Here is a 23,844-nt window from a genome sequence, read left to right as displayed (position 1 = left end):
AGCTGCATCAAAACTCGTTATGTATTTCCCTCCTTACCCATAAGAAGTTGTTTTGATAATTATAAAAAAAAGAGGACACTTGTGGCTTTGTGGTTGAGCCATAATAGAAGGTAAGGAAGAGTTCGTCCTTATGAGTAAGGAGCTAGATATATCATATACCCTCAACATATATGAAAATAGAAATAAGGGTTAATCATTTTATTAGTCCATAAACTTAGACCCGATTTGTATTTGAATCCTTCAATTTCCAAAATCATTCCCGTGGTCCTTCAACTTCAGTTTTTTTGTTTGAAAACCAAAGAAACTAGCTCTTGTTTTTTCAAATATGAAAAAAGAAAAAATTGAAACACTTCTGAGGCAATTAGTATGCGAGCAATCTTCTGATCAAATGCAGAAAGAGAAACAGAGGTTAGCAAAATGAATGGAGTAAAGAACTTGCAAGTTCTTTCGGTGGTCGTTTGAGATGCTTGAGTCGACTAGGCCTTCAAGGCTTGTCATTGAATTACTGAAAACAAAGAAGTTAAAGGAAGAGACTTTAGTTCTGCTAAAAAGCCAAACCACAAACCAACAACAACAACAACAACAACAACAACAACAACAACAAAAAACACACACTTGGTTCTGCTGGCGATCTGGAAGAAGGATCTGATGAAGGTTTAAACTTTACATCTGACTTACTGTTTAAACAAAGACTTGGTTCTGCTGGCGATATAGAAGAGATATCGGAAGGTTTAAACTTAAAAGAAATACTATATTTGTTATAAAAGAGTATGAAAGTACCATTAAATATTGAGGTGAAATTGTATTTGCTCTTATGGTTATACATTGATAGAACTTTCTCCTTTAAATATTGGGGTGAACTCTCTCTCTGTGTCTCTCTCTCTCTTCTCTCTTTGGATCGGTGTGTCTTCTTCTTTAGCTGAGGATCCTTTTTATATGGAAACTTACAAGAGCAAAGTAGTTAATGCTTTGTGCAAGAATTGGAGGTGAAAACATTTCACCCACCTAAAACACAATTTCACTTACATCAATCTATTATTGCATGCACAGAAAGTCTTCCTTGTTACATCAATACACACGTTTCACAACAATGTTGAGTTATTGTGTCAATTATTGAATGAAAAGTTGCCTCAAAAGTTGCCTTTGATCATGTTGATGCCTTTTTTCTCTCTGTTGTCAATCCTTCTTGAGAGTGGAGTAGGAGAAAGGAGAAGGTTGGGTCAACACCAATGCTCCGATTGGATCCTTGGCTTTCGAGGACTCGTTCAATTTTGGACAAAATTAAAAGTTGAATCAAGTTGAAAACAATGAGCAAGTGGGGGCTAGGTTCTAGCGACTTGCTTCTTCTGGCCCGATTTGTAGTTTGCGTAGGCGTGCCACTATGGGGGATGAGACCAACCCAATAGACCTGGTATAGGTGATGTGGAATACTTTGTTTGATGAATTTGCGTTTTATTCTAGACTTTTAATCAGGCAATTGTGCTCCAAGAGGGGTACTGGCTTGGATGAGTTCTTTTTTATGCCTCAACTAAGAAGACTTCAATATTTTTTCAATCGTGCGTCTATGGCTTGGAATGTACGAATGGTACCTTTCCAAAAAGAAAAAACCAATGTTGTAGTCAATGTTCCCTTGATTGGCTTCAAAAACCTAATTTGGGCCAAAAAGATAACCCTGGATTGGGTTAAGACTTAGTCAATTCAAGCCCAATGATATGACTCAGGCCTGAATAAACCCTTGCTTTTGGGCTAAGAAAGCCCTATTCGGACCTAAAAACCTTTTTCTTGGTGTGGTCTAGCAATAAACAGTTATATTATTCTTAAAGTCAAGATTCAAATATAAAAAATGCGGGAAAGTAAATTGTTGGAAAGTAAGGTATAGAAAAGATAAATGGCATGAATGTAAAGTGCGAATAAGGTAAATTGCAAAGAGAGTAAAGTTCCAGAAGCTGGGGATCTCTATCCATCCCCAGTATGATAACAAGTCAAGACAAAAGCTAAAGATTTCTCAATTAGTTGTTTTAAAGAATAAGTTATAATAATGAAGAGAATGGATATTTGTCTATCCAATCCATTACAGGTTTTACTTGTTTAGAAGGGAACTAGACTAACTGGTAGAGCAGTAAAAGATAAAGATAGGAGTTGTCAACTGGTCATCTGGGTAGCAAGTTGGCTGTTTGAAAAGCTAGAAGTTTGTTCAAGTGTTTATAAGACGTTGCGTCTGATTTTGGAGAGAGGTTCCATGAGTGCTGCTGCTGAGCCTCTATATTTATAAGCAAAAATTTCCAATCGATGACGGTGAAGGCTAGAGGATAATACTTGAGTGTTGCCCAAAGTCAGTTGCATATTTATCCTCGTGAGTTAATCCATAGGCTGGAGAAAAGGTATCTCAGATGAAAATACTGGTTTCAAGGAATATCCCTTTGATTTGTTGTCCTTTCATAATTGGAAAACTAGTCGGAAGACTATTCCTTCGGTTTTGGTGCCAATCAGCCAGCCTACTTCCTTGCTGAGAGAGACGGTGTTGTCCAAAGTCAGTTGCATATTTATCCTCGTGAGTTTATCCATAGGCTGGAGAAAAGGTATCTCAGATGAAAATACTGGTTTCAAGGGATATCCCTTTGATTTGTCGTCCTTTCACAGTTGGAAAACTAGTCGGAAGACTATTCTTCTCAGTTTTTGTGCTAATCAGCCAGCCTACTTCCTTGCTGAGAGGGACGGTGGTCAAGTCATTCTTAATGGTGAAACGCATCTTTAGAAAGTCACTTGGGTCAACTGATAATTACCCATTTTCTAACTTTAGTGTGAGTTAAGGTGAAGTTTTTCGGTCATGGGTCTTCGAGTGGATTTTACCAATTAATGGCTTAAATAAAAAAGCCCTTTTCGTGGGGTTTGAAAGAATGAAGCTGGGCTTGGGTCTTATGTAATTTTATTTGAAAAATAAACCAACTTTTGTCCATTTTCAAATTATGGTACAAACAGATTACCAAAAGAAATCAATAAATACCACTTTATTTCCTTTCACTTGTTTGGTTTATGTAGGAATGTAAAACAAAGTGTTGAGGCCCAAAAATCCAAGGGGCTAAGCCCACCCTTAGCCCGATATGGGTGATTGGATGCAAAATAAGCTCAATCGAGATAAAAGAAAATTTGTTACGACAAATCATGCTAAACAAGCACGTGCAAAAGGAGCCAAGGACATACGATATTTAGATCACGCTCACATGCTCATTCGGCACTACTTGGCGATAGCCTATCATGGCATAATAAAACCCCAAGCACGAGCATAGAAATCATGCGCATTCTAATACCAAGCTATCACGAGCTTAAGTTTTTCTGGTATGGAGGGAAACAAGCAATCACGGGGCCCATTGAGGGTTCAAGGAACGTAGGTTTCAAAGCCACTTGGGGGCTTGGAACTCAAGCCCGTTTAGAACCCAAGCATATGGGTTAGCATGAGAGAGAGGAGAAAAAATTGACCCATGCTCTAGGAAGACACCACCAGAACCTACCAAGATATTCGAGGGAAAGCCTTTCCAGCAGCTTGACAAAAGCCTGTTTACCATATGCAAAGCTTGGCGTTTGAATTAATCCATGGGGTGAGAGAAGTGTCCATCGGACAAAGGCTCCATCTCTCCTCTTAAGCTTCGTGGGGTTTGAGCTCAAAGAATGAAGCTGGGCTTGGGTCTAATGTAATTAGAGCTTTCTTTGAAAAATAAACCAGAACTTTTGTCCATTTTCCAATTATAGGGCTCGCACTGATACAGAAAATCTCAAATTGCTAAACAAAGCTTAGCTCCCATGCCACATCAAGCTAAGCCATTAATACCACTTGATATAAAATCTCATTAGATTTTCACTCTCTTGGGAGCTTGTTTTTTGGCATTTGGGGATTTTTGCTCGTTGTAGGAATGTAAAACAAAGTTTGTTTAATTTTTCAATTATACCCATATGAAATCAAGTAAAAAAAAAATGCATTTAATGCTATTGTTTCTAAATTGTTAATGGAGACAAAATGGTCATGAAAAATGTGCATTTCATGTTGGCTCATTTTCCCAAATTTTCTCATGAGGAGGAAAACAAAACGTAAGGAAGGAGGAGGGTTTCACTTTCCCCCTACTTTCTCATGTACAAGACAACCATTTCCTATTCCTGGACTTACCAAAGATGGAAAAGCAATTGATTTCTCATCCCAATCCTCTTTTCCTATGAACCAAATGAGGCCTAAAGGACTTTTTTTTTTTTGGTCAAAAGAAGAACTTCATTCGAAAACCTCACCCAAAACAAGGAGGGTATAGAAACAACAAACAATGCAATCCAGTAAGGAAGCCAGAGAAACTAATTAGTATGCAATATCAGATAAATAGGAACAAACAGACTGTCACAGATAATGATATCATTAGATAAACAAAAATAAAAATGACAAAACTAATTGGATTAAAATGAGCAGAACAATCCAACAAGATCAACATAGTATTACAATTATTATTATTATCGTTTTGTTCTAATTACTGATATTATAATCCATTTATGGTTGATAGAGGGGTTTGGTGCTAACAAGGAGGGGTTTGATGCCAATAAGGATATAATTAAATGCCGATTACATGTTTACATTCAAATATATGTCTGTGTACTTGGGTTGTGGGTATATTGGATATCGATGCAAGTTTTAAAAGAGTGTCTTGGAAAGTGAATAATAAGGGGTTAGGATGACTTTGGGTATGTTATGGATTTTGGGTTTTGGTGCATTAGTTATGTGGTTATCAGACTATGAATTTCAATATCTTTGAGAATGTCAGAATTAGTATATATATATTGATGGGCTATGGTTTTGGGAAATTAAATATATGGTGTTTTGGATTTTATTATCTTGCCTTGTGAGATTTTCAGAGGTTGCATATCCCTAAGTATATGAATAGTGATTTGAATATTAATTAAATAGAATGGGCTCATTTAGTCTCGATATTTTTCTAAATTATGGTTTAATATGGTTTAAAAAAAGGAAACATGGGTATTATTTTATTATATATATATATATTAATATGGAAACGATTTGTTTTGCAAATTGGATTTTGAGAGTATTATCTTTATTATGTATTAGTTTATGAAAGTGGATTTTGGATCTTGGCGATGACACGCCATCTCATGTACCCCCTTTAGATACTGATACATGAGGGATAATGGATATTTGGAAACTATGATTATGGTTTGGATATGATCGGAACTCGGGCACCCTTGACGGGGTGTTTGGTAGACCTTTAGCGGGGTTAGTTTGTGCGCGTAGGACTTGTCACAGGCGCATGAGTATTGAGGATTCTGTTGTGCGTCTTTGGTGAGCCCAGTTCCCTGGTTGGATGGCTCGTCCCTTGCCACATGGTTGTTAAGAATTTCTCCCTGTGGTTCAGCCAAATGATCCTCAATTGGATTGTTCCCCCAAGTGTCGGAGATATGTCGAAACCAGGCACCTTTGACGTGTTTAGTAGACCCATATCGAGGTAGTCGTGCTTGTAGGACTTGTCACAGCGATCACAGTATTGAGGATTCTGTTGTGCTGATGGGAGCCCAGTCCCCAGGTTGGATGTCACATCCCTGGCCACATGGTTGTTGAGGATTCCTCCATGTGGACTAGTCACATGAGCACGAATATGGTTATTTATATATACGTACATATAAAATATATAGATGTGGATTCGTTTTCAAGTTGAGATTCTTGAACTTGTGCTTTGTGAGTAGTATGCACAGATATGAATGTTTGATTTATGGTTTTGAAAGGGTTGTTTGGCTATATACGCCTTGAATAGGGAATTTTTGTGGGAAAGAACGGATAAAAGGAAAGGAACTTGTAAAGTGTTCAGTGTATGCCTTGCGGAATTTGATGTTGTAAATAAATCTAAATTTAATCATTAGTATTACTTTAGATAATCGTATATTATCTCAATTGTGATTGTTGACTGAAAAATTATGTGTGGCTTGATCCCTCAGTAAGGGTACAAAGGTAACTTGGTGTCTCACCTAGGTGCAGCCACGAGATAAACTATATTTTTTAAACTTTAATTTGGTCATTGGGGTCAAATTCTATTTATCAGATTTGTTGAGTTGGTTTTAGATTTGTCGGTGGCTTGAAGCCCGATTGAAACTTAGGTGAGATTAATTTCCTGTTTATATTCCAGTTTTTACTGAACAGATGCGGTTAAAATGTGTTTGTGGTTGTGATGGGGCTGAAAACGGTTTTAGATTGATGAATGATTGTGGATTGAATCTTCACAATTACTTATGACTATGCTTGTGGGAGAGGAAAGGTTTTCTCTAATTTCTTTTACGATAAGTGCTACAGGTGTATGGATTTACAATGAAGGGGCTTGATGTTAGTAAGTGCCAGTTTGGCATTGCTTATTTGGGGTGATAAGTGATTTTTTAAAAATGTTAGAAAGCCCAGTTTGTTTGGTAAACTATGAGAAAATCACTTATTATTAAAAATTGCTGTGAGAGAAAGCTAAAAGAGAAAGCAACTAATGAGGTGCTTTCATTTTCTGATTATCACGAGAATCAGTTTGAAGAGGCGCTGGGTTTAATGATTATGCGGTAATAATTTTCTGATTATGTGGGAATTAGTACTAACAACACTTTTAACGAAAAGTTTACCAAACACCAAGCTGCTTTCTCTCATTAATTTCTCTCAGCAACCGTCGTGGTGATTATTTTCACACATCAATGCCAAATTGGCCCTAAGTGGGCCCGACATCGACATCAGTTGATGTCGGAAATTCCATAAGATTCGTCTCAGATTCCGAGGAATTTGGGTGGGTCCTATCAGAGTAACTCAAAAATATAAGTCAACATAAATCAAGTTTCAAACCATTCTTTGAATTCAATAAATCAAGCAGGCTCAAAATACAATTCAACCAAAATACAATTAAACCGAAACCCAGGTTCAAAATACAAAACTCTCCACCCAAGTATATCAGAGGGTGGCAGGGGAAAATCCTGGCCGAACACCCACATAAGCAGTCAGGCAATACACTGGTCGGACACCTACAAAAGCAGGTACAGGCAATTCACTTTGGCGGACACCTACAAAACAACCTTACTGCAAGTACAGGCAAACCACTGGCTGGACACCTACAGAGTAGTCTTTATGTAGGTATAGGCAATTCTAGTCATATGCACAGACTTTATCGAAGGAAACCAATATATTTTGAAGGCAACCAATATATTCCGATGGCAACTGGGGATGCGTACCTAGGGTGGGTTTGAAATCCACTTCTTGACACTTAAACATAAAAACTTCATTTTTCACAACTTCCTTTTTCCAAAACTCTTTCCCAAATCCTTTCTCGGTTTTCTCAAACAATACACCAATCTTTCAAAACCAAACTAAATCCCAAGTATGCATCATGCTTAATTAAATAAACAAAACCCTTTTTAAACCGTTAATTGATGTGATTAATTGCAAGTGGACAATATTGCTCAAATTAATAATATAGTAGTAAGTAGAGTATCGTTCCAATAAGGATCAAGTAATCTATTAAATACTAGAGTGATTTATTTCTAATTATATCTGAATTAAACGAAAAGAGAATTATGATGATTAAAATCTAATTAAGCAAACAAAATAAATTGAGATTAAGGAAATAATGTAAAAGATGAAAACAAAGATGATAAAGAACTAGGGCACAGATTTCACCTAGCTAATCTCACCCAAATCCTTCTAACTTGTTAATTCTAATTACCTAACATGTTGATAATCGTTTTCCCTTATCTCACCAATACTCTCTTCCGAGTTATATTAGTTGTATTCCTTACCATCAACCCACTCTATTCCTAGTTATGGATTTAGATAGCTAAGAACCCATTAAGATTTGTGGAAAACATTGAAGATTACACAAACCATAATCTAATCTTCCGAGTTAGCTATGTGATTTATGGTACTTGTTACAAGAAGCTATTTACTATGAATCTCCTTCCGGTCTCAACCTAATTCTTTCAATCATGCAATTAGTGGCCAATTAATTGAAAGCATTAAGAACGGTAACAAGCACTCAACATGTATAGATAAATAAAATTAACAATATCAAAGAATTTGAATTTGAGTATTCATAGTTAGGCTACATCGTAGCCCTAGTAAAAGAAATTAGTTCATGAAGGACTTATTGAGAATCATGATGGTTGATGAAGACATGGAAGACACCGAATTCTCCAAGTAGAATGCCAAGATTGTGCAAGCTTTCTTCGTATTCTCCTTTGAGTATTTTGGCTATGAGTATGAATATGTAGGATGATGGATAATGGAGAGACGGAGGATGGATCCTTTGAACAATGACTTAAACTCCCTATTATAAGACTCCTACAAATCCTACCTATCTAAGGTATAAATACAATTGTTATAAAAATAGGATTCCTTCTAAAATAGGGTCTTCTTTATTTCTGCTTGTTTGACTTGTAAGACTTGAACCATCTTGAACTAGGAAAATTGACAACATTCCTTGCGACAAAAGGAATGACTTGGCTTCTTGACTTGATTAATATTCAATCTTCATCTTCTTGCCCTTTTTAGCACACTTTCTCCTATTTCCACAATACCTTCACAAATCTCACAAAACCAATTAAAACAACCAATTTAACCCAAGGAAATTAACAAATAAATAAGTAAAGGAGGCATAAAATATATATAAAATATAGGCTTGTCATTAATAAATCCCAAATTTCACTATCTTGATTCAAACCATTTATAATTCTTTCCAAATCGTTCTCAAACTAAATTCGAAACATTAAACCACAATTAAATCATTCGTAAACATTTAATATCAACCTCAAATACTAAACCACAATCAAACCATATATAAATCATTTTCAACCAAAACTGAATGCTCAGAAAATAAATGCGATAAACAATTCATTCATAAAACATTTCATAAAATCATCAAAGCAGGAAAAATCAACTGTAAAACAAATGTCCACTCACACACTGAAACGATCCGACCCAAATTCCACTTTGAAATCCGGGTCAAATCACTGTTTAAAAAGCCCGACACTTGTTCTTGTGGGTCGTAAAGACCAAAATGCCACGATACCCTAACTTGTGGTTTGCGCTTTGATGGTGTAAGGCTGCCTCGTACCCTTCTTGAGGATCAAGCCACACGTAGTTCTTTCCTCTGTTCATGATCTGTAGCGGCTGCTTTCTGTAAACCTCACTCTAGGGTTGACATTTCGGAGTATCGAGACTTCGTTTTACTATCCTTCAAATGCTACACGATCCTAAAATTACCTAGGTCAACATCTTTGGAACATGATTCGATCCAGCGGTTCAAACCTGCTGAACACGAGAATCACCTACTAAGCGAGATCGTTCGGGTTCAAGCGTTAACCAAATTGAGATCCGAAATCATACTGCGCTATCGTGATGACGACACAAGGATCATCTTAACACTGAATATGGACTCTACCAATCGCCCACGTGCCCAAGCGCCGGCAGCGCATGGGTGGCTTGATCAATTTCCGCGATCGGAAAAACTCTGAACTGCCGGTCTAAACTCCTAACTTAGGTAAAACACCCCATTTGGAACAATTTTTATTTAGACATACCCCAAAAAGTGGCGGAGGCCCAGGCTGTCAGCATGTGCTCTCAAATGGCTGAAACCTAACTCATCGTCGAGCTATCTACGCTTCCAAATTTCTGAAATCCTACAACCAGCAGCTAGATCATGAAAAATAGCTAGAAAACCATACCTCACTCGTCCGATTTGGTGGCGGACAGAGAGTGAAAGGTTGGAGTTCTGTCAAAAGCTTGTACCGCTGTTTAGTGGCTGTTTCCAGCTACTATGGCGGCGTATAGAGGCAATGAAGGGCTGAGGATGGAAGAGGGAAGTTTCGTGGTTCATTTGGCACTGGTATTGCCTGAATCGGAGGTCGGAGCTGATAGAAAAAGCTCCCAAAAGTCGGCTGGTCGTGCCCTCGAATCCAGAAATTTCTGGGTTTATATAAACTGAAGTTCGAAGTATTTACGGTTATGCCACTAAACTTCTTTTAATTGTAACTCCTTCGTTACAACTCCAATTTGAGTCTACTATGTGTCTATGGACTCATCTCGCTGCGCTCTATGCAACGGTATAACTGAAATCCCAAAATTCCTTCCCAGTCAAAAGTCAACTTTAATACCATTAAAATATTCTAGGGGTATAGTGGTCTTTTATTGGAATAAATTAATAATTAAATATTAATTAAGGACCGGGTTGTTACACACACGGTCCAAAGCACAATTAATTCTCCGAGGTTTTTCGTCCGGAGCGATTCGTTGCACCTGAAAACATATTGAGAGAATACTAAGATTAACTTGATAATCAAACCCAACTCCGAACATTAAACATCAAAACTCTAGTTCTCGGGACTCACAGTGGGTGCACATCTTTTAAGAAAATCCATAAGGCCATTTTACCACTCAACAAGAGACGAGTTGGTCTCAAAAGACCCCTGGTCAACTATTCGGTCAAACTAGTCATATTGATCTACTAATGGTCAACCGGGCCCACAGGTCCCATGACCTCCAATTTACAATTCAAAAGTTCCTACTGGTTTGACAAGGTCTACTAAACAAGTCATGTAAGTTTGGTCTCGATCGAGCGGTCGAATATAAACCAATCACATGATCGGACGATGATCGCTTCACCTAATACTAGAATCATTGATTCAGAGTATCCGGGACTTCGATTCTTGATCCGTAAGTTCTTACACGGTCCTAAGTCTGAGAACAACATACTTGGAAATGGGCGATCCAACTGCCCGAACATATCAAACCCATATATCGCCTCATAGGTGTAAATCCATTTGACTGTCATACGGTAGCAAATTTGAATCCGAGCACACTATCGTGCTCGGGGACGACATGGGAAGAATTTTAGGACACAGCGGCCACCACAGAGTGGCCCATGAGATGCTACACATGCCGACAGGGCTTTGGTGGCTTGAGAAAATTTGATGTCGAAAAATTCTCGAAACACCCTACAATACCTGTGCTAAATGTGTTCAGACTAACTTGAGATCAACTTTTGTTCTTGGACTAAGGCCAAAAACTGAGCGGAACTAGCCGAAAAAAGAGGCCAAAACAGTCGGCCAAAAATGGGTTTAAGAATCAATCCCTTAAACCTCAAAATTAACCCGAACCAAGCACATAAATAGGTAGAGCATGAAAAGTAGATGAAGTTTCATACCTGGTTCGACAATTTTGGCTGGCGGAATCGCCGAAAATCTCATGAATAGTTCTGATGACGAACAGGGTTTTTTGGCTTAGTTTCAGTTGAAAATCGCGACCAATATTAGAGTTTCGAAGGTGGAAATGGGCATGGACATGTAGAGGAGGAAGAGATGAAGATTTTGCAAGTTGTGGCTTGGTTGGTGGCGGATGGTGCCGAAATTGGCGCGGAAAAGACTACGGTGTCGCAACCCTTATAGAGAGAGAGAGAGAGAGAGAAGGCTGCTGGGTTTTTAAAAATCCGACCTTGAAAAATTTACGGTTGTGCGACTACACTTTTATTGACCATAACTTTTTCGTTAAAACTCCAATTTAGGCCCACTACGTGTCTACGAACTCGTATCGACGAGCTCTATCTAACAGTGTCACTTGTTTCTCCAAAACATTCCAGATTAAAAATAACCAAAATGACCCTACCTTCCAAGGGCAAAATTGTAAATTCCACAAATTAATGAAATAATTATTAATTTGGGTCGGGATGTTACATGAATGCTTGGTTGAATGACCAGAGGAAGTTGGATGGTTATGCCCTTATTCTCGGGAGCGTTGTGTTCTTCTCAAAGCAGCGGCATGTTTGCCGTTCTCTGGAATTTGATGTGGTACTGGTACTACACGTTGAATTCGCTTTGGGTTTCTTAATATTATTGGCTTCTAGTGAGTTGAGTTTAATGTCAAGAAACTCGCATAAACACTGACTAATCGTTTCTTTTCTATACACCCATTTGCTAGTTTTGCCTCCTTGAGCATTTGGATGTTATAATGTGGTAAATTTTGTTGATTTTTAAAATAGTGGTTCTAATGTGATTTTTTGTTTAGTTTGTTTATTCTTGCTTTAATTGATTGGTGAATTCCAACACGTAGTTTGACGGAGGGAGGGAAACATGGAACTTACTTGGGATGATAAGGAGGTTTGTAGGCACTATCAAGTTCGTTTTTGCTAAAATATGAGAAATAATTGTTGGAATTTTATATGTACTCTTCTCCTTGTAGGAAGCCATATATAATTATGGGACAACACCTTTGATGCTAGGTGCATGCCAAAGGACATGGAGGCGAAGATAGAATGACATTCTTACTCATGAGACGAAACAAGGCATATATAGTTGCTGATGCACAACCTGCTGATATAAATATAATTATGGGACAACACCTTGATGCTAGGTGCATTTTCATCTCTTTTTGGCACATGTACACTCTGGTTCTTAAGAGTATTGGTAGGCCGCAATCTTCTAATATATTATAAAGATAAATTGGCACCTCAAAAATGACGTATTTTTTAAAAACAATTTGTTTTTCACTTTGGCACAGCACATGTAAAATTGTGTCGTTCATGGGCTATACAGATTGAACATTAGGAAATTCTTTATTTGTTCCCAAATTATATGATTGTTCTTCCAGTCAATGTTTTTATTTTCTATTTAGAATTACTTACTTACTCTTTTATTTGGTTCAATTAATGTTGAAACAAATAATGGGCACCGGAAGAAGATATCCGCTCTAGCCAACTTGGCTAAGCCCACATCTGCAAGAAGATATTTCAATTTAAGAGGTCTAATATAATGTTGAAGTAATGAGACAGGATAGCCACTATTACTGAAAACAGAATTATTATTACTTTTTATACCTGAGGTGCATCATAGTCACATAATGTTTAAATTCTTTTATTGTAATTTTTCATTTCTATAATACTCGGTGCTTCTAAACAACGTATCAAGAAAGTACGTAGTGAGGCCACTTGCATTGGAAGGAAGGATCATTACTCTTATTGTCCCAGTTGTGGTGGCTCTCATTGCTGTTGTGGTTGCATTCATCTGTTGAAAATCTACAATTTTATCCCTATACTTACAGATGAAGTAAAGCAAGTCATGAGGAAAAAAACTAAGACAGAGCTACAAAAAGAAAAAAACAGCCAAGATTACGCAAGTGAATGTGTTATGAAAATGTAATTTTGTAATTTGATTGATGAATTCCTAATAAGATTTTATTAACCACTTCCATCCACTAGCTCCAACTTGTTTGTGTAAGAGGGGAATTCTGAATCCACCTCAGAAATGCAGACATTACTCCGGGTCCGGAGGCTAAATCTTGGGTCAAGCTCTTCCAAGTCTCCCTCATACACCAGACGAGCCGCACATTGCTTCACTATTACTCCATGGCCAACTCTGGCCGTAATTGAAAATGTAATCTGACCAAATATACCTTGCCACCACTCTCTGCCAGAGGGCAATTCAACCTGATCGCTGATACCCTTCCACAACTGAGGAAAGTGACGAGGAAAAAAGACTACCCAAAGGTGATCAGACACAGCTTGCCCCAACTCTGCATTAAGAATCACAAATGGACGCCTACGTGCCGTCATCTCCTTTCCATTGATGTCCATTTTGCAAGTAATAATATGTGTATAATTGTAATCAAAACTAGGATACTTAAGAGCATGGTCGCAATTAGGTGATCTTTCCTGGATTGCAAAACCGATGCACACTACAAATCCCATCTAGTTTTCAGTAAACCAACCTGGACGTAGCTCAACACTTAATGGATACTCCACACTTTGAGGATTGAACCACTCTTCTTCATTGTATATATATTCAACAGATTTATGATTGAACCACTTGAGAATTCCATTTCCAGGAACAACAAATTGAAATAGGTCTTGACTAATAGGGACTTCCTGCATCATAAAAAAAAAAGGTCAAAACACTTGAGAAGCCAACATATTATTAAGTGTGTGTATGAGATAGAGAGCGAGAGAGAGACCCCAACATATTGTTCCAGTAATGTAAATACCAAACTCCTAAAATCGTGTGTCTCCGCAAATTTGAAGCAGTTGATACATTGTGCCCGTAACAGCAACTCGCACTTCCTTGTGGAACCTCTGGCAATTCTTTCTAATGAAATACAGTTATCAACAACTGCTACTACTCTTTGGGGAACCTCTGGCAATTCTTGAAGCCTCTCGCAATACTCCAAGTTAAGAAATTGAAGTCTAGAAAGTAGAGAGATGTCGTTGGGTAGGCTAACAAACTGGTTTCTACTGAGATCTAGGTCAGTTAATGAGGACAAGCAGCTAAGGTCATTAGGGACTTCCAAGAGATTGCAATCACTTAGAGTAAGTGTTTTTAAAGAAACCAAACCAGATAGAGAAGGCAGCAACAAAGGCGTGGGAATGCGACTTCTTATTAGAAATCGCTGAAAAAGTGAGAGCAAATTCCAAAATTTAGGTGATGGTCCTTTACATCCACTAAACCTTAATGCTTTGAGGCTTTTCAACCGAACAATGGAGAAAGGCAGTTCTCTTATGGCAGTTCCACTCACATCAAGCTCCTCCAAACACTCTGCATTGCCTAAATCGTTGGGCAACTTGTCGAGCTTCGAGCAGCCAGAAAGATTAAGAACTTCGACAGATTTTAAGCCATACACACTTCTTGGTAGACGCACTAGACTTCTGCAATCCTTCAAGTTTATCTGAGTAATTCTTTCAAGCATTCCAAGGGATGGGTCAACCTTATACAATCGTATACAACCTTCCAGAATCAGATACTCAAGATTTGGAAAGCCTCTAAAGTCTGGGATAAGATTCAAAGAGTGGCTGAGCTTAATGATTTTCAAATTGTATAAAAGCTGTCAAAAGAACACAGCAAAAAAATTAGCTTCAAATTCTATGAAAGGCTGTCAAGTAAGAACACATAAAAGATATAAAAAATCTTCGATGTTTAAAGGTAATAGAAGATAAAGCAGTAATACGTACCTTAACACCCATCCAAAAAGATTCAATGTGACTATGGCACATGTTAAGTTCTAGTAGGTTCTCTGGATTGAAATGTGAGGGGAAATATTTTGAAGGATACCCAGCCCATTCAAGACTTCGTAAATTATCGGAGAGATATTCAATATCATTAGAGAGGTTCACATTAGCAAGATTGAGAAGTCTCAGTTTCTTCATCCTTGAAAAGCATTTAGCATTCGCGTGCACCACTGGCCTAGTTTTGTCCATGTGGTTATACTTTCTACTGCGTCTGTTCCCTATCAAACATGCACGGATAAAGAATAGTGAAGCTCATATAACTAACATATGAAAAGAACTGAAACTCATTTGTAAACTAAGAGTCCCCTTACTGTATTTTTGCTCAAGACATGCTTGGCCTCTTCATGGCGCCACAACCTGCTGCGATTTCCTGGCTCATCAAGACACTCTCGATTGACAATTTCACGACCCATCTCTTGGAGCAACTGATGCATCCTTTGAGTTCCATATGAATTAGTTAACAGAGATTTCTCAATAAGGACATCTATTCCAATACCTGCACAAAAGCCGCAACTGTCTAGGATTTCTATAACTCGATCTTCTTTCTCCCCGTTAAAGAAACACTCAATGCCTAGAAAAATTTTCTTCTCCTTGTCATCTAGATCATCGTAACTTATTTGAAGTGTCCCCAAAACTGTGTTACAAATACCTCTTAGTTTACCCAATGCACTGTTCCAAGCACTTACATGTCTTTCACGCAAAAAACTCCCCAAAACTTTAAGAGCTAGTGGAAGACCATCGGCATAACTCACAACACAGCTAGACAATTCAATATAGTTTTTTTCAGGGTGGTCTTTTCCAAAAGCTTTCCAACTAAAAAGCTTAAGAGCGTCATCATGATTTAGAGGTTTGACCTGAAATCTTCTCTTCACTCCATGTTCAATTAACAAATGCTCATTTCTAGTTGTAATAAGCACTCTACTCCCAGAACCAAACCACTCTTGCTTCCCAGCCAAATAATCTAAATGATCTGAGTCGGTCACATCATCGAGAATGAGAAGAACCTTTTTGTGATGAAGTAATCTTCTAATCATTGTGGATCCTTCATGAACATCAAATATGTCAATCGTTTTCATCGATACCCTTGAAAGAATTTCTCTTTGTTGGGATATTAGACCACCTTTTTGAACATTATCTCTGACATTCTCAAGAAATATGCTGAATTCAAATTCAGGAGAGATTCTCTCGCGAACAACTCTAGCCATAGTTGTTTTACCAATCCCAACCATACCCCATGTCCCTATAAAGCGAACATCATCCACTCCTGCACCTAACAATAAATCAATTGAGTTCATGCCTGAGTCTAATCCAACTGAGTTCTCCACAGAGGTAAACGATGTAGGACGTAATCTTTTTCATATCACATCGATTATATCTTTGATGAGCAAGGTTTCGTACCTATAACATATTAACATCAATATCAGTCATAAAGAATCAACGTGCAGATATGTTTTCTCTAGTTTTTATACAAATACTCTTGATCACTGAAAAGAAAGGTTGTCAGACCATATATAAAAATACTCCTGGCTTAAGGTCGATAAAGAAGCAGCTATATTATTCATTGCATGTGCCCAAATCCAATTATGCAATAGCCAAGTAGGCCTAATATTATCCACAATAAGAGCGCAAAAGAAAATCACCAAACTAGTCATTATGATTTGCATGTGATCAATTTAGTTTTAAAAAAAATCTTGTTTAAAAAGTTGTTTGGTTAATAATTTCAGTTTTATGTGAAACTTAGAAATTGAAAAAAAAAAAATCGGTCAAATGGTGAATTAGATATCATAGAATAAAGTGTAAGTTACAAAGAGTTCATAGTATTTTTTGGTGAAATTTTTGAAGTTAGGATGTTTTTTTTTAAAAGTTTTTTATTTGAAAGTCGTCATGCTTGGATGTCCTCGGCTGAATGCAAGAGTTGAGGGGCCATATCCAATTCAGGAGGTCCCAAATATCAAGTATTAGTAACTGGAGTTCAATGCATGTGTGGTGATATAAAATTGGTGAATGAAAAGTGAGGACAAAAAAAATAAAAATGAAAATAAAAACTAAAAACTAAAAACACTTTCGGGTTAAAAAAAAAGAAGAAAAGGGTATGTAATTCTGAAAATTAGATTTCACTTTTTTGAAATAGAAAATGAAATTTGTTTCCAAACATGTTTTCAGTTTTCAATAAAACTGAAAATTAAATGGATATCAAGAAACCCCTTGTAGCTAATGAATCTGGCATAATAAACCATCCCAAATCCTAACCCTTCACTAATTTCACCCCTTGGCTACAAACCCTCAATCTCAATCATTTGTCTAATTAAACTCTGTGTGTATCTGAAGAACATTAAACAATTGTCCTTGGATTTAATTTTTGCGATAAAATTTATAGTAATGCTATGTGAACACTTTTTTTTTTTTGGTTTTGTTTGGAAGGGAGAGAGAGGAAACTCACACACGCGGGGACCAACTTAATGCTATTTGGACTTTTTTTTTTCCTTTTATGCCGGAGTTATGAAGAGGAAAGGGGTGACACACATGCGTGTACAATGGTGGCTTGAACCCATAATCATTTGGGAGCACACCAAAGGCTTTGGCCAATCCAACTAACACTTCATTGACATCCTATTTGGACACTCTAAATATTTTGACCACATAACTGACCACATTATGTGGCCGCTAATGTGTTTGTGCCATGTCAATTAAAATTGACACGTTACTAACATTTTGCTTATTTCTTATAATAATAATGTCTTAAAAACAAAAAGAGTTAATTATAGTTATACTCATAGACACGGTATCAAGTCTTCGAGAAAAGTGGAGTAACTAATGTGTATTTTTTGTTGTCAAGACATTTTTCATAATTAATATGTATTTGTAATCTTCGTGTGTTTCATATTTTTTGTTTTAATTATTAAAAAAAATGAAAAAGAAGCAGAGGTGGAGGTAACTACCATATCGTAAGTGGGTTTTGAAATTGAATTTTGTTTTAATTTCTTTATTTAAATTATAAGTACTTTATAATTTTACCCTTAGAATGTTAAATATACATAACTCTGAGCAATTTAGTTAATCAAGGGTATATTTTGGATTTTTAAATGTTTTACCATTATTTTATGCTTCTGCCTTTATATATACTAAGTCCCTTCGCGTATTTTTTTTTAATTTTTAATTTTAATTAAAATAAATAATGGGTAGTTGTATTCCATAAAAATAGTACCCATTATCTAATTGTTTTTATTTTTAGGGTTAATGACCTAAATGGTCCCCCAACTATCCCGCGATTATCATTTTGGTCCACTAACTAAAATTTTCAATTCAAACTTCCTTAAACTTTTTTTAATGTACCAAAATCGTCCTTCCGTGACAGAGTCCGTCACTTTCGATCACGTGATGGCCATGTGACTGAGTTTTGAAGGGTATATACGACTTTTAGAGAAGCCCTATCACTCAGAACGAACATCCCTCCAAAATACATCAACATTTTGAGAAGGCCTCTCATTTCCCACGAAAACCATCAAGTGAAAGGGATTCTAATGCTAGTTGCTGAATTGGTCGATGCTGTAGTAGTGTGCGAGTCGCTGAATTGGTGAAGTTAGTGTGTAATTTCAGTGTTAGTTTTGGAGTTCGAATTTGAGAGTTTGGGTTAGGGTTTGATTTTGGGGATTTTTGGAGATTTTGGGAAATTCACTAGTTGCTGATAATGGAGTTCGAATTCCGTTCGGGTAGACAGACTCCCAAATACGGTAAGGGCTTCTATAATGCATTGTATGTTGTTTTTGTTTGGAAATGGATGAGTTGTCCTTGTCTAGAACTGTGGTTTCTTTATAAAGATTCCTTTTTCTGTGTTTGTGTTTGGATTTTTGGTTGTTTTATGTTTAAAGTAAGGGTAAAGGAATCGTTTTCTTGTATGTGGATGTGGATTTGGCTTTTGCTACATTGACTGTAGAGTGTAAGCTTTATGTCTGTGGTCCCTTGGTTGTGGTTCCTGCATGTTTAGGGTTCAGGGTGTTTTTTTTCAATGGCTGTGGTCCCTTGGTTGTCTGGTTCACACCTAATTCAGTAATTGTTGCCTTGTTGTCGTTAGCATTAACAACAAAACTATAACTTTAGAATAACATATTGTTGTTTCAATTTTGCAGCTGACAAAGGAATGTGCACTCTAGAATTACATCATGGGGGCTGGTCTGAAAATGGGGATTATAAGATGGGTAAGGTCTATTATTTGGACAATATTATAGAGGATTTTCTGTCTTTGTTAGATTTACTGAAAATTGGGAGAGGTCTTGGGTATGAGGTTGACATTTCTCAAGTTGAGCAACGTTTGGAAATTAGGTGTAAAAATCCTAAGGGTGGACTAGAGCTTGTTACATCGGATGCTACAGTGGTTGAAATGGTGGTCACATACTATCCAATAAGGTTATTGTGTTGTACTATAGTGAGATTGAAGACTATGAGTATGATGCAGATGCAGAGAATTGTGCGGGTTTGACTCACAATTACCAAGTGAATGGGGTGGATTATGATTGAAGGTGAGGAGAATTTTGAGAATGCTGGAACAAAAGTGGCAAATGAAGATGCAGGGGCAGAATTACCAAATGAAGATATAAGGGCACATTTCACTATTGATACCGAAGGGCCAGAAGTGCCAAATGAAGATATAGGGGCACATGTGACAATTGATAACGAAGGGGCAAAATTGCCAAATGAAGATGAAGATGAAGATGCAGATTTAGAAATTAAAGACAGTGATTATGAGTTCAGTGACAATGAGGCAGAGGATAGGCCAACTTTGGAGAGAATGTAGCTGATGAGGGGACTAGTCATGGTGGTCAAGGAGAGGTGTCATCGGATGGTGCGACACGTCCCGAATTTGACAAGAAGGGCGATTACGGGGTAATGGTAGAAAAAGATAAAGCCAAAATTTAAGCAGATAGAAGAGATGTGGATTTGAAAAATCCTGAGTTTAGATTGGGAATGAAGTTTGCAAACAAAAAACTTCTGATAGAGGCTATCAAGGAGCTTGCAATTATAGAGGGTAGGGAAGTGAAATTGAAAAAAAACGACAATGAGTTCAGGCTAAATGTGTGAAAGGGTGTTCTTTCCAGGTATATGGATCAAGGATTAATAGAGAGGAAGGGACATTTGCTATAAAAACTTTGAGCCTAGAACATCAGTGTGGAAGAGTGGACAAGCTTAGGCATACTATATCAAAATGGCTTTGTGACAGATATGCAAACATGCTAAGGCGCACCTCAGACTTTGATAGAAATCATTTCAACAAGATGTGTTGGCAGATTACAAAATAAATGTCACCAAACTTCAAGTTTATAGGGCAAAGAGGCTAGCTAGAGATTTAAATGAAGGTACTTTCAAAGAACAATATGCTAGATTGTGGGATTATGCAGAAGAATTGAAAACTGCAAACAGGGTAGTGCGGTGAAGATTAAAACTCAGATTGTGAAGGGTGAGACAGTGTTTCAAAGAATATATGTGTGCTTGGCTGCCTGTAAGAAGGGATTTTTACAAGGTTGCAGACCTGTTATTGGTGTTGATGGCTGCCATTTGAAAGGGCCTTATCCTGGACAGATCTTGCAAGCTGTTGGGGTGGATGGGAACAATGGTTATTTCCCATGGCTTATCGTTAGTTTGATATTGAGAGTAAAGACTCTTGGATTTGGTTTTTCAATCTTCTTATTGAAGATTTGGGGATTACAAATGGACAAGCTTGGGTAGTGATTAGTGACAAACAAAAGGGACTTGTACATGCCATCAGAGTACTTCCAACTGCGGCCAGGATGTGTGTGAGACACCTGTACAGTAACTTTAGGGCATCACATATTGGTCTTGCTCTAAAACATATATTATGGGCTGCAGCAAGAGCTACAACTATTCCTTGGTGGGAGGCAGAAATGGAGAAGATGAAAAATGAGGATGAGGAAGCATGGAAGTGGTTGAAGAAGAGACCCGCAAAAATTGGAGCGGATCTCACTTGAGATCACATTTTAAATGTGATCTTTTGTTGAATAATCTATGTGAAAGTTTCAATGTAGCCATGCTAGATGCAAGGGATAAGACAATTTTGAGTTGCTTGGAGAGGATAAGGGTGTATGATGATGCTTAGGATGGCTAGTAGGAGAAGTGCATGTGAGGTGGAGATACTCTGTTGGGCCTAGGATCTTCAAGATAATTGAGAAGAACAAGCTAGGTTCATCACAATGCATTCCTAGATTGGCTAGTGAGCAATTGTATCAAGTGAGCCACATTTATGGTGGAGAATTTGTTGTAGACCTTAGAGCAAAGACATGCTCTTGTAGGAGGTGGAATTTATGTGGAATACCATGTCCCCATGCAATCTCAGCAATATTTCAAAGATGTGAAAACCCAATTGCCTATGTGGATGCTTGTTATAAGCTGGAGACTTATATGAAGGTTTATGAACCAATGATTCACCCAATCCCTTCAATGGACCAGTGGAGTAAATGTGGCCTTCCTCCAATTAAACCTCCACTTTTTAAGCAACAACTAGGTAGGCCTAAAAGAGTTAGGACGAAGGAGTCCGGTGAGGTTGAAATACCAGCCCCCATCCCAACAAACCTTGTGCCTCCAAATTATATTGCCCCACCAACCAAGCTTAGAAGGGTTTTAATTGAAATAAGATGTCATGGATACGGTCAAAAAGGCCATAATAGGGCAACATGTGACAGACAAAACAAAGAAACCCAACAGGTATGAGTGTTAGACACCTTGCTTAGTTCAAGTTGATGATTTGTTGGAACATTAATAATTTTATTTATACATTTGCGAGTTCATACATCTTCAACCCAAATGGAGCAAGGTTCTTCTTCTAACATAGTAAGAGGGAGAGGCATAAGCAGAGGGAGAGGCATAAGTAGAGGAAGAGGAAATGTTGCTCAAGCTACTACTGACCCTAATTCTCTACAAAGTGTAAGCTTTGGTTGTTGTTGTGGTTTTAAATTGCAAAAGTCATTATGAAGCTGAAATCATTTTTTTAGGATGGCAAGAGGTAATAGAGAAGGAGGCAGAGGCATAAGTAGAGGAAGAGGCAATGTTGCTCAAGCTACTGCTGACCCTAATTCTCTACAAAGTGTAAGCTTTGGTTGTTGTTGTGGTTTTAAATTGCAAAAGTCATTATCAAGCTGAAATCATTTTTTTTTTTAGATGGCAAGAGGTAATAGAGAAGGAGGCAGAGGCATAAGTAGAGGAAGAGGCAATGTTGTTCAAGCCCCTGTTTACCCAAATTCACAAGAAAGTATAAGCTTTATTTTCTCATTTTTTTCAAATTTTTATTGCTTATGTCATTGGAAAACAATAAACATCAGTAACTTTTCTAGGTGACTGGAGGTAATGGACAAGGAGTCTTATCATCTTCACATATTGGCTTAGGAAGAGGTTTGCCATCTTCAAAGCTAAGTGCAATTAGAGGTAGAGGCTTAGGAAGAGGCATGGGGGCTGGAAGAGGCTTAGGAAGAGGCTTACTATCTTCACGATCAACTGTAGGTTTTTGTCATTTCGTTCATTTCTTACTCATTTCACTAATTGCCAATTTTTCAACTGTTATACACCTGACATTACTACATTGTTTAGGTGGCAAGAGGAATGGGACAAGGAGGACCAGCTTTGAACAACATTTCCCATGATAATAACATGGCCTCAATATAGCGGAAATTATTGCCAAGGTTGTCCTATTTTGTGTATTTTGGGATATGTAATTTTCTGGCCGGAGGGCTTTTGTGACAAAAGGGACTGATTCTGACTTTTGACTGTGTAATTGGTTTCTTGTTTGAAGGGCTAAAACTCTGTAATTGCTTGGCTATTTTAGGTTAGCTACTTTTTTGGGCATGAGGATTTTGTGTAGTTTGTGTAATTGGTTTTGAGCTAGAACTGCTCAAACTGTAATTGGTTGTCTATTTTGGCTTATGTACTTTGCTAGGCAAGTGCATTTTGTATTTGGAATTCTGTAATTTGTCTAACTGGTCTTCACTTTCATGTGCTCAAACTCTGTAATTGCAATTTGAATGTTTATATGGATCTCCATTTTGTAAATTGCCTGTGTGGTCAACAATAGAATGGCTTTTACTTTGTTGTACTCAATGGAATAGCATCTCCCAAATATTCAAATAACCTCAATTCAAGAACATTTCAGAACACTAATGCACATTCAAGGAACACTAATGCACATTTCAAAACACTAATGCACATTTCATAACCCATACATTCAAAAGAAACAAACCCCATAACAATTACAACTTCCCACTCATCAGAAATGTTATAAACAAACCCCAAGACAAAATCAAGGAAACCCACATTATCAATTGTCTTTGCCCATGACCCCATTCCAAAACCTTTTTTTCCTAAACCATTTCTTTCAATTTCTGCTGCATTTCTTTCTTTTTTGCTTCCATAGCTCTCAATTGTTCTTCCTTTGCTCTACCTTCCTCCTCCATTGCTCTAAGTCTTCTAAGCAAACCAGGGACCACTTGTTTTCCTCTTGGACAAGTTTCATTATCCACCCACTCGAAATAATGCATACCTCTTTTGCTATTCTGGCAAATCAAATATTACCCAATTTCAGACCTTATCAACCAATTACAAATGGAAAAGAACAACTTTTGCAACCCAAATAATAACTTACCCAATTTTTATCACAAGCATCGAACCTTCTTCCTGGGTTCAAATATGTCCACGAAGTCCGACGAATTATCTTCATCCCACAGACGCAGTACCGACTCGTCCCACTTGATGTCGTTGACATCTCTGACGTTGAAATCTCCGACATTGCAAACCTAGG

At 37.5% G+C, this 23,844-nt stretch overlaps 1 pseudogene; it reads right to left on the bottom strand.

Annotated features, from left to right (window-relative positions):
- Nucleotides 1–13,736: 13,736 nt before the first annotated feature.
- LOC148914974 (TMV resistance protein N-like) overlaps nucleotides 13,737–23,844 on the bottom strand; it is a 46,430-nt pseudogene continuing 36,322 nt past the window's right edge.

This window comes from Prunus mume, linkage group LG8 (assembly GCF_029339155.1).
Source record: "Prunus mume cultivar Tortuosa linkage group LG8, ASM2933915v1, whole genome shotgun sequence".
NCBI classification, from domain to species: Eukaryota; Viridiplantae; Streptophyta; class Magnoliopsida; order Rosales; family Rosaceae; genus Prunus; species Prunus mume.
Note: the sequence above shows the minus strand (reverse complement) of the source record. Positions and strands in the feature narration are given on the sequence as shown.